The sequence below is a fragment of the Saccopteryx leptura genome, chromosome 9, assembly GCF_036850995.1.
Source record: "Saccopteryx leptura isolate mSacLep1 chromosome 9, mSacLep1_pri_phased_curated, whole genome shotgun sequence".
Classification (NCBI taxonomy): domain Eukaryota; kingdom Metazoa; phylum Chordata; class Mammalia; order Chiroptera; family Emballonuridae; genus Saccopteryx; species Saccopteryx leptura.
In genome coordinates, this window is record NC_089511.1 from 86976138 (window position 1) to 86988327 (window position 12190).

The 12190-nt window shown below is 42.6% G+C and overlaps 1 non-coding gene across 1 annotated transcript; it reads right to left on the reverse strand.

Moving 5' to 3' along the window:
* Positions 1-11695: 11695 nt before the first annotated feature.
* TRNAS-GGA (transfer RNA serine (anticodon GGA)) lies at positions 11696-11771 on the reverse strand. Its single transcript has one exon. It is a non-coding gene; the product is annotated as a tRNA-Ser (tRNA).
* Positions 11772-12190: the final 419 nt, after the last annotated feature.

Below are 12190 nucleotides of genomic sequence, written 5' to 3' on the forward strand. Positions count from 1 at the left end.
GTGCAACCCTCATATAGAGAAAGGAAGAGGAAAGAAAAGATAATGGGAGATGTAACACTTATTGGTAATGTAGTTCAAGGAGAGGAGAGAGAAAGACCAGCAGAGAATTAAACAACCAAATTGGAAGAGGAAAAAAAAATCAAGAATGAAGATAAGAGAAACAAACGAACAAATATGATAAAATGGGATAGGTTATAAAGTCTGTGGATTATTCTTGATTTTGAGAGGTTATCTTCTTGCTTTTTCTTTTCTCTGCCTCTTCCTGGTTGGTGACTCTGTACCCCGCCTTCTGCCCCTGTGGCATGCTCAGGTAGAGGTTTGCAGTTGATAAGTTTCTATGGCGATGTCATGTATTGGGCTTCAGTCTCATTGGCAGTCGAGGCTCATTAGCATTTGTAGGCTCCGACAGTGAGAGAGTTCATGTTCCCAGAGCCTCTCTCCTACTCTTTCCTTCCTCAATTAGTAGCCTGATAATCCAGCTAAGGGGTTGCTGCTGCCTCTGCCTGGATAGTAAGAGGCTCAAAGAGCTGGCAACTCCCCACTCTATTCCCACTCAGCACAGTGCTCTGGGTAAGGCTTAGTCAGTCAGAGCTGCTAGCATAATCAGGCAGGGCTTTCACCCACACAAAGACCTCTGATTCTGCCACTCTGTCTGGTAACACGGGCATGTGGGTGGGTTCCCACTTCTGGGATGCTCGGAGGAATCTCTCACTCACTATCTGCGCACACAGTCCAGGATATCAGGCCAGCAGTCTCACACTCTGAGTGAAACCCCCACCCACATGGAAAAGTTCCAGCTTTGGAATTAGCTCTCGCTCCCTCCCCGTGCGCGGCTTTTTCAGGGCACTGGGACGGCCCGAGATTCTGCTTTCAGCCCACACAAAGGCCCCTGACTCTGCTTCTCTGTGGGGTAACACGGGCACCCACTACCAGGGCACTCAGAGGAATCTCTTGCCCACTCTCCGTGTGTGCTGATCGGGATATCAGGCCAGCAGTCTCACATTTTGAGTGAACCCCCTGCCCGCACGGAAAAGATCGAGTGTTGGAATTAGCTCTCACTCCCTCCCCATGTGTGGCTTTTTCAGGCTTTTCCAGGGCACTGGGGAAGTCCTGAGATTCTGCTTTCGGCCCACACAAAGGCCTCTGACTCTGCCTTTCTGTGGGATAACACGGGAACCCACTCCTGAAGTGCTAGGAGGAATCTCTCGTCCATTATCTGCACACGCTGACCAGGATATCAGGCTGGCCTTCTCTCACTCCGAGAGAGACCTCCGCATGCTTGGAGAAGTTCCAGTGTTGGAATTAGCTCTCGCTCCCTCCCCGTGTGCAGCTTTTCCAGGGCGCTGGGGCAGTCCTGAGATTCTGCTTTTTCAGCTCACACACAGGCCTCTGACTCTGCCTCTCTGTGGGATAACACGGGCGCCCACTCCTGGGGCTTTCGGAGGAGTCTCTCGCTCACTATCTGCTCGTGCCGACCAGGAGATCGGGGCCAATGGCTGCCCCACTTGTCTTTCTTTGTCTGGGTTTGGTGTGAGTGTTAGCTTGTATTGCCTGGGTTGCCACAGGCACAGTTTTTCCTCAGCTTAGATCTCCGTGCCACAGCCTGGTTCAGCCGTTTGTGCCGCAGCCTGGATCTATTCACCCCCTATGCCCACCTTAGTTTCTATACTCTCAGTTCCCAGTGAAAGCAGCCCTATTTAGGTTAGTGAGGAAGGCGGAGCATTTCTTACTCCCTATTTCCTTCGGGGTTTGATTATATATTTAGCCAATTTTTCACTCGACCATACCTTTGGGTGTATTGCAGAACATCCGGAGGCTCCAAGGATAGATTTTTCTGTTTCTGGTTGAAGATCTTGTTGAGTTTTGGGGGAGATTTATCGGTATCACTTCCTACCGTGCCATTACTCTGATGTCATCTCAGATATAATTTTAAAAGGAAATGTAAAATAAAAACAGTTCAAGATCTCATTTTCTTCTGACTGTCACAGTTAATTGAAAGGGAACAGGGTTCTAAAATGCCCACAGTGTGCAGGTTTGGGTCATATACATGCCAACTGCTCTCTTTTCATACTGATAATATATTAGGACAAATTCAATATGAGCACTTCCTTCTGTGTCACAATTATTCAAAAAAAAAAAAAACCTCCAAACAATTAGGAAACACATATAAGGGAGAAAAATTTTAAAGCAAAAACTAAAACAGGAAAATTCAAAAATTGCTTTTCTAATAATTCTGGTGGTCCCGGTTCAGATTATAACCACTGCTCTCACTGGAGGAAAAAAAGGAAACATGCAGAAAATAAAAATAAAACAATATTTTAAAAGTCAATAGTATGATGCAAGATTATTAAATGTAAAAATATATACTATACTAAATCACAAAGGAAATGAAATAAAGGCAATAATATGAAAAATAAGTTAAACATTAGTAGACTCAAATAATAGCAAACAATAAGTGCTTAAAAATAAACAGGCGACAGGTGGTTGAAAGCAAAACATTAAATGAGGCAGCTGGGCAACGTCCAAATTCTAACAACTTTCCAGTATGAAAACAAGCCAAAGAATGTGTTACTTTAATTTCCCTTTGTTTCTGTGGAGGTTAGTGAAAGCCATGAGTAGGGGCTCTAGGGAGAAGGGAAGTTAAGACAAAGTTCAGCCTCTTGCAATAAGAGGGAAGGAAAGATCAGGACATTTGCCTAAAACTGCATGAAAATTAGAGTTGCAAGTTGGGAGTTCCTACAGCTGGATTTTCAAACCCTTGCAGCCAAAAAGGATTTGAAAGAGTCTACATATATATGCTATTAGGTGTTATTAAATTGCTTGTTTTGTGGTGGGAAGTCGAACCCACTTGTTTTCACCTTGAACACACACACATACTCACGCAGGCATGCACAAATCACTAATGCTTTGCATAATGGATTTGTTTGGAGATACTTGTTGAGCACTCAGCATTTATTTCATTCTCATGTCAGCCCCCATGATCATTATTTTCCCCATTTCATAAATGAGTAAGCTGTGTTATGCTTAGATTAAATAACATGTCCAGGATTTATAAAATTGGAGAGTAGCAGAACCATGGTGCAAACCCATGAAGTTTTTGCCAAACTTGACTCTACTGTGTCAAAGTAGTTTGTGATTGGAGAGGTTCAAAATCAGAGACTTCCAATGGGAAGGCAGCTAATAGTTAAGAATTTGAAGATCCCTCTACTCTATCTTCCATCAGACCTCAACAGAACAGGAGTTCTGTTCTTATTTCAAAGGAAAGTTCAGATGATAAGGTATTCAAAATCTTGAAAATATTTGTACTAAGACTTTAGTCAAAATGTTTAGAGGATTCAGTTTTTGTGTTTTCTTTTCCTCTTGGATTCCACCTCTTTCCTGGGAGAGAAAATGTGACACCTTTCTGGGATTCTGTGGCATGGCTAGGCACAGCAGGGATCAGCTCTCAACAGATGAAGTGCTTGCTTCTTTGAAAGGGTGACAAAAGAGAAGACGTTTGCTTCTGCACTTGGCATCTTGCTAAGCCTTTAGAGAGAGGTTAGCCAATGTGTCTGGATTATAAAACTCACAATGATTTGGTGGCTCATTTCATTCCAGATCAACACCTCACTGTGAATGGAAATCACTTGCCCAAAGCATGTCCGATTCATTGGCTGAGGAGATGGATGTCTCCCTCTGCAGGGAAGTGTTTGCTTTCCACCCTGATGGCTGGTTCCCTGCCCTGCTCACTATTAAGTGACTGATGTCACTTAATATTCCCAGGCCCTGCTCACATGTTTTATGCTTGTGTTTAATGAGGTATAGAAAGGCAAAGTAAAGAGAAACAAAATGCATAGGAAAATACAGAAAAGATGTAACATAAGGAGATCTAAGTCTGGATCATCATAGTGCCTCTTACCCACAGCTCAATATACCACACCTACTTATAAGTCAAAATTTGGATTCTTTGTCTTGGCCTTCCATGGCCACACCTGGCTTCCCATGATCTGCTGCTATCCTCTCCATTTGTATCTCCTTATGATCACGTTTTTCTCTATGAGTGTTTCACTTGGAGATAGATGTCTTTTACTCTCTGGATTTTCCCACCTACCCCATCTCTCTGCCTTCACCTTATCCCAACATTCCTGTGCATCCTGTTCTGGCCCACATACACTGTGTTTCAGGGCCACTAAAGTCCCAGAAATGCAACTAGCAGTTCTCTTTAGCAAGTGTAGTGGTAGAGAAATAAGTACTTTAAGTGTTAATTTCAAAACTGGTGCCGCATCTCTCTGTGCTGTCTGGCCCCTATCACAGAGAGCAGTACCTGTCACCTGGGAGGGCCCAGCTGTGCTTTTCAGGTGCAGCCTTTCTTGTGGGGGCCTGCGCTGCACACTGAATGCAAACATCTAACAGAAAACTGGTTTCCATGGCAGAATGTCACCAGGCTATCATCTAGAACACCCTAACATTTCTCAATAAATAAACTATGTCAAGAGCTATGTTTGCTTACAGGAGCTGAAAAGGATTGCAGTGACAAAGACAGAGTGCAGAGACCAAGATAGTAATAGGGTGTGCTCGAAAAGGACCATGCACAACAGAGCTGAGTGCAACTATGTCTGGCTAAAATAATTTAATTACTTTATACCACAGCCTACAAATATGAAGGTCCCTTCCCACTCAGGGAGAGGGTGCTGTCAGAGAACGAGTTCATTCTGAAAAGAGTCAAGTTTCTGCTCTGTTTTTTTGAACTCAGTCTTTTTCCATTGGTGTGAGCTGTGCTGTAGCACAAAGACCTTGGTTTGGGTCTCTGGCCCGAAATGGTCAGTAACAAGAATAAATTTCCCTTTAATGGGGCATTCAACCAAGCTTTCAGTGGGGCATTAAACCACACTTCCGAGTGTCTTTTGTTTTTGTTTTTTTCCTTTTACATTCATGACCTTGTTCTGTCAAGAGGAATAGTGGACCTTTTATTTGAGACCAGTGGAGCACATTCACTTTAACTGTTAGACTTTCTCACTTCGCTTCCACTGCCAGTGGCTACTCCCATAATCCTACCCCTGGTGTCAGGGACACTGTCCCAAGTTCCAGAACCCATCTCAGTGATAGCAGAGCTGTGGTTAACGTAGTGAAATTCAAAATACAGTCAAGTCACTGAGATTTTCAAAATTAATAAATCATGGAAGATTTTGCACATATAAAACTTTAAGGAAAACATAATGTACACTTATGCACTGTATATCCAAGAAATAGAAGGTTAGTTGAGGTCCTGTCTGCTCCTGATCAATTGTGTTATTTGGAGGTCCTCCTGTTAAAGTGTGCCGAGAATACTGATATGCTGTTATCACACCCATACATTTTTTTTGTGTGCCACTATTACCCATCTAAGTATCCCTAAAGAAGCAATGGCATTTATTTGCATGATTATCAAATTTAAGTAAATTATATTATATTAAAAATACAATTGGCAATTTGCTTTTTTTTATGCAACACTCTATTTGTAAGATCTATTTACTTATTTATGTTGGTTTTCCAGCTTTGTTCACTTATTTTCAGAACCAGAAGTGATTATATTACAACATATTTCATTATGTAATATGTTGCAATTTAATTATGTATTTTGCTATGAATATTTTTTGATTGTGTTTGTTTCTTTGTTTTTTGTATTTTTCTGAAGTGAGAAGCAAGGAGGCAGAGAGACAGATTTCTGCATGCACCTGACTGGGATCCACCCAGCATACCCACTAGGAGGTGATGCTCTGCCCATCTGGGCCATTGCTCCATTGCAACCAGAGCCATTTAGCCATTTTAGTGCCTGAGGTGGAGGCCATGTAGCCGTCCTCAGCACCTGGACCAACTTTGCTCCAATGGAGCCTTGGCTGTGGGAGGGGAAGAGGGAGAGAGAGAGAGAATGGAGAAGGGAAAGGGTGAAGAAGCAGATGGGCACATCTTCTGTGTGCCTTGGCCGCGAATCCAACCCAGGACTTCCACATGCTGGGCTGATGCTCTACTACTGAGCAAACCAGCCAGGGCTTGCTATGAATATTTTTATATACAGCTTCTTGTGACACAATTTTAATATGGCCTATAGAATATATCATAAATGCTGATAAAAGTTGCTGGGTAGTAGGGATTTCGAAACCTTTATTATAAATTTACACATTGTTTCTAAAGTGGTTATACCAGTTTATATTCCCATCAATAGTTTAATACAGGTCTCTGCATCTCTACACCCTCATCATTACTTGGAATTTTCATACTTTTAAGTTTTTGCTGATTTGCTGGTGTGGAATAACATTGTATTGGTTCAAGTTTTATTTTCTCTAATTACCAGTGAGACTGGACATCTGTTGTATGTTTCTTGACCATTTCTATTTCTTTTTCTGCAAATTCTGAAGAATAGTAGGTTTTTTGTGTCTCAAGTCCCTCTGTTCATTAGCATTTGCACAGGAGCCTAAAGCTTATCCATATCCATAAATTATTTCATGTTGTCTCTCTGACTATAAGGTCCTTGTCCCAGCTGCTGAAGCTTCTCATATAATCATTAGCACAGAAATTGGAAGGGTGAGAAGGATTGTGGGGTATCAAGGTCCTGGTGTGCTAAGGACTGAAAAGTGCCACTGTGTTCATTAGAACAGAGAAGAGACTAAGAAAGGGTCATGGAACATGAAATAATGCATCATGAAATAACTTTGTTTCAATGAACACTACTTTTTTTTTACCATAATCTAAATAAGTTGTTTTAATCAGATGATTTTATAAAATATGTAACACAAAACAGTATTTGAGACTCATAGGAAAGAAGTGAAATGTCTTAATCAGCATGCAAAGATCTCCCCACATTTACAAGTGTTCCTGTAATATAACTGTATCTGCAAGACATGTGCACAAACCACCAGAAAGAAACACAATTCTCTTGTTCATTTTTTTTTCATTCCTTTTACATCTCCATTACCTTTGGTTGATATTTGAGAGAGATGTCAGAAGTACCATAGTCAGAAGTCTATGCCAATTAACATATGAAGAAGCAGAAAAATGGGTGTTTAAAGGATGTAAGTAAAAAGGGATAAACAGCCATATGGTAAGTTCAGTGGGGGTATTGGGAGCAGGCCATGGATGTTGCATTGAACTAGGGGTAGGCTCTGGGATTTCTGGGGCAGGAAACCCCTGACTTCGTCAGAGTAATGCTGGGAGGCATTACTTAGGTCCTTATTTGTGTTCTTTTGAGAGATGCAAAGGAAAATATGGAATCACTTTTGTAGTTACTTTAATTATTTATGACTTCAGAAAAGGGAGGTCTTATAAGAGTCTGACATTTGTTAGGATGATATGACTATCCTAAAGTCATACCACTCAGGACCTCTTAAAAAGTCTGCCTTTTTAGCCCTGGCCGGTTGGCTCAGTGGTAGAGCGTCGGCCTGGCGTGCAGAAGTCCCGGGTTCATTTCCCGGCCAGGGCACACAGGAGAAGCGCCCATCTGCTTCTCCACCCCTCCCCCTCTCCTTCCTCTCTGTCTCTCTCTTCCCCTCCCACAGCGAGGCTCCATTGGAGCAAAGATGGCCCAGGCACTGGGGATGGCTCCTTGGCCTCTGCCCCAGGTGCTGAAGTGACTCTGGTCGCAGCAGAGCGACGCCCCCTGCTGGGCAGAGCGTCGCCCCCTGGTGGGCATGCTGGGTGGATCCCGGTCTGGTGCATGCAGGAGTCTGTCTGACTGTCTCTCCCCGTTTCCAGCTTCAGAAAAATACAAAAAAACAAAAAAAAAGTCTGCCTTTTTTATCCTGGAAACTTAGACTAAATTGAGGGTTCTCATCACAATGTAATTGTAGTGCATTAAGGTTGAATTTGTGTACTCTCAAATTTGAGAGACTGTCTGATAATATGGAATAAGCACTGGATTAATTTATAATAAAAGGAAACTCTCCAGGGTTTGATCTTTCTGGATATTAGCATATGGGGTAAGATTAACCTCTTTTAAGATGTGAATTACTTTCTCCCTGCCAACCTTATAAGGTTGGTGTGAAGATCAATTGAAAATATTTATGCTGGTCTGAAAACTATCCAGCTGTACCACAGTGTTCCGTTACTTATCTCTTACATCACTAACCATGCTGGAGAGGTGACTGACTGTGCTTGTGAGTTTTGCTGCATTGATGAGGAAAGGTATATACTGGTAATCTGCAGCTACTCTGTCCTCTAACAGATACTGCACAAAAATGAGACAACAGGAAAAATTGAAAAATAACACCACCTATGTATACTACAATTTTGTGCCCTAGATTTGGAAGTTTATTACAGGAGACTATTCTATGCACATTTCAGAGGAGACTGGGGTAAAGGCTTTGCTCTCCCATTTAGATATTTATTGTACTCAGAGAATTGCTGTAAATTACCAAGGGTGACAGAGAGACCAGTGTGAGGCATGGACTCACGCATCTATGGCATATTCTCCCTGGCAGCAAATGTCTTCCAGAGGATGGGGTCATACAAGCTGGGGAAGACAAACTGTTCTGTCAGGGAGAAATATGACAAGTGTGATATTGCTATTTATTTTAAAAGAAAACCTGCCTTGTTGTAGATGTCTCATGTTTTTTGGACACCAAGGAGATAAACACACGGATTCTATTGCCATTAATACACCTAGAATGACAAATAAAACATTCCTTTTGAGTGATAATTTAGGCCAGTGGGTGTGTTTGAACACAGATAAATAGAAAGCCTAGAGAGGGACACAAGAAATGGGTAAGAGAAACTCAGGTGGAGTAAAAGAAAGACCAAGAAGTGGTCAGAGCTTGCTAATCCCTGAGGACAGAGATGATTGGTCAACCACATAAACTTTCAAACAATCGTGGGCTTAAATGTCAAAATGTTCTTTGGGAGCATTACCTTTGGACTCCTAGTTGCTAACCATTTTGTGTTTCAAAACCCTTTGAGAAACTGTTAAAAACTATGAAAAATTTTCTACATGAGAAATAATACAGATATTAATAGAGGCAAACTATTTTACATAACATCCATAGGATTGAGGATTCCTGAGATCCATCCATGTTTCTTTCCCAGGACTCACTGCTGACCTTCCTCATCTATATGATGTGACATGATATGATATACATATATATATATATCATGATATGATATATGATATGATATGATATGCTGTGATAATAAGAAAATATTGCCTTGGATGAAGATATAACTCTAAAGTGCATGTGTATAGGGAGGTGTGAACTTTTGAGGGGAAACCTTGCTGTGGGGCAGTTGTTTTTACCAAGTCTTGGCTCCTAATTCTTGTTTACAATTAGAGGTAATATATAGTTTAGAGGGCACATCTATTGCTCTGTGGGTATCCAAATATCAGGCATTGGTGTGAATGCCCTGGGTCCCCAGAGATGCTCTGGAGCCCTACAGTGGGGATCACTATTCCAGGGATAACATTCAAATAGGTTTAATGTGAATGGTGGCCCCAGGGGTAGTTCTGGATGGTGGCTTGCACAATACTTTTTCCTGGCTGACTTTATCACCATTATGGTCAGACCACAGGGTTACAAAGAAATTGAGGTATTTTGTCTAGTCCTCAGCTGTCGGCTAGAGCAGATCAGCATGTCATCACACAGAGATACCCAAACTAGAGGGTAACTTCCCCTATAAAACAAGAACCACAAGATCTTTAAAGCACTTACCAAAAAAGGAAAATACCTTTGTGCTGGAGCCAGTGGAATGACCAGAGTGAACGTGCATGTGGCTGTGGGGCTTGCATTTCAACATCAGGGAGTTATTGGATGACAAAGGGCATATGGAGCTATTGGCAGTAATACAATCTGTTGAAGAGTCAATGAGATCTTTTCCCTTTCCCTAACGTTCCTGTCAGAGGGTGGTCAGGATCCACTTGGGCCCTGTGCCAGGACTTCTGGTAAGGGAAAGACCCCATTTCCCACTTGAAGTGCAGTGTCTATCTAAACCTGCCAGAACGCAGTTCTTTTAGGGTTCTTGTCCTTATGACAAAGTTTTGCTTCAGTCAATAGAAGTATTCATGGTGGGACTAGCCAGAGATCATAACGTGAATGACATTGACTTCTTATTTCTTTTAATAATTAGATCACTTTGGGCTAAGTACACAATTCTGAAGTGAAAGTAGTGACCTCCTGAGAGTACCCTGCAGATTTCTGAAGCTACGATGATTCCAACAACTGGTATTTTCAAAGGTAATTGCATTACACCTGCTAGAACAGCTGGATTTAGGTTCTACTATCCAAGAACTCTTGAGGACAAAAGAAGACAAATTAGCACTTATCACTACCTGCTGTATACAGCTCATACTTCCTAACCCTGCTATGCAATAGTTGTTAGAAAGTCATTCATATAAAGGATGACTCTCCATCATTTCTTCTTAAATTAAATGTTTTAAACTTTACTAGCCTCTCTTTCTGTTTAGAAACATTAATTAGAATTCAAACTTATATGTCAGCTTAATTGTAGAGAATAATTTAGAATAGAAACTGAGTTTCAAAAAGAAGGGGCAGTTTAGCTGTTTGTGACAATGACATAGTAAATGTCAAATTTATGTGAAGAGTCTGCAGTATCACAGCCTCAAGGTACCTATTGCTGTTTGCTCTTCCAGAAAAAGCATTTTATGTTGCTTTTCCATTGCTCCCCAGAGGATAATAACAGAGAGCTAGAATTTACCCTAGCAACATCCAGGTCACCACAGGCAAGCCTTCCTCTAAGATTGCCAAAGCACTGGACTCCAGGCTGCTGGTCTGCCTACACTACACTGTAGTCTCTGCCGAGTTACCAGTGGCTCCTTTCATTCATCCATTCACTTGGACAGTGAGACAATTTACTGAGTACTGAAAGTCCAACTTTTGGAGACAAATATGATAAACACCCTGTCCTCTAGTAGCTTATCATCCACTGGTGTGGGCATAAAAAAATTACTGTACGAAGTGACAAAAATGCAGTGAAAGAACTGTGTGACTGCCCTGGGAGATTAAGGAGGGCTACAGAGGAGGTCACAGAGTTGTCATGATGACAGAGATAGAATCGTCCTTATGGAAAAAGTGAGGTAAGGAGTCTCAACTTGTAGGAGCATCGTGAGAAAAGGCTGGAAACATAAGGGCTGTCTGGGAGCTCAGGGCAGTTGGAAGTCAGGGCCTATGCGCAGCGAGATCAAGAGGCAGTGCATGAATAGCGGGTGGCAAGACCTTACTGTAGCAAACTCTGTAGCAATACCAGTGTTTCTGATAGTAAACTTTCTTCTGTCTCCCATATTTGTCCACCTTTCCTTCATGGTAAGATGCATCTTCTGATCCAAGGAGCAACAACAAACTTACAAAGGCCGAAGAATAAAACACAGAGGACTCTGGCATGCCACCCTCTACTATTCATGCACTGCCTTTTTTTTTTTTTTTTTTTTTCGTATTTTTCTGAAGCTGGAAACGGGGAGAGACAGTCAGACAGACTCCCGCATGCACCCGACCGGGATCCACCCGGCACGCCCACCAGGGGGCAAAGCTCTGCCCACCAGGGAGCGATGCTCTGCCCCTCCGGGATGTCGCTCTGTTGCGACCAGAGCCACTCTAGCACCTGGGGCAGAGGCCAAGGAGCCATCCCCAGTGCTCGGGCCATCTTTGCTCCAATGGAGCCTTGCTGCAGGAGGGGAAGAGAGAGACAGAGAGGAAGGAGAGGGGGAGGGGTGGAGAAGCAGATGAGCGCTTCTCCTGTGTGCCCTGGCTGGGAATCGAACCCAGGACTTCTGCACTCCAGGCCGACGCTCTACCACTGAGCCAACCGGCCAGGGCCATACACTGCCTCTTGATCTCGCTGCACATAGGCCCTGGCTTCCAACTTCCCTGAGCTCCCAGACAGCCCTTATGTCTCCAGCCTTTTCTCACGATGCTCCTACAAGTTGAGAATCCCTACCTCACTTTTTCCATAAGGACGATTCTCTCTCTGTCATCATGACAACTCTGTGACCTCCTCTGTAGCCCTCCTTAATCTCCCAGGGCAGTCACACAGTTCTTTCACTGCATTTTTGTCACTTTGTACAGTAATTTTTTTATGCCCACACCAGTGGATGATAAGCTACTAGAGGGCAGGGTGTTTATCATATTTGTCTCCAAAAGTTGGACTTTCAGTTGACAGAAGGTGGCTCCAAGTTGCAACTGATTCAACAGTAACATTAAACAGATGAAGATATATTTGTGGTAGGCAATAAAAA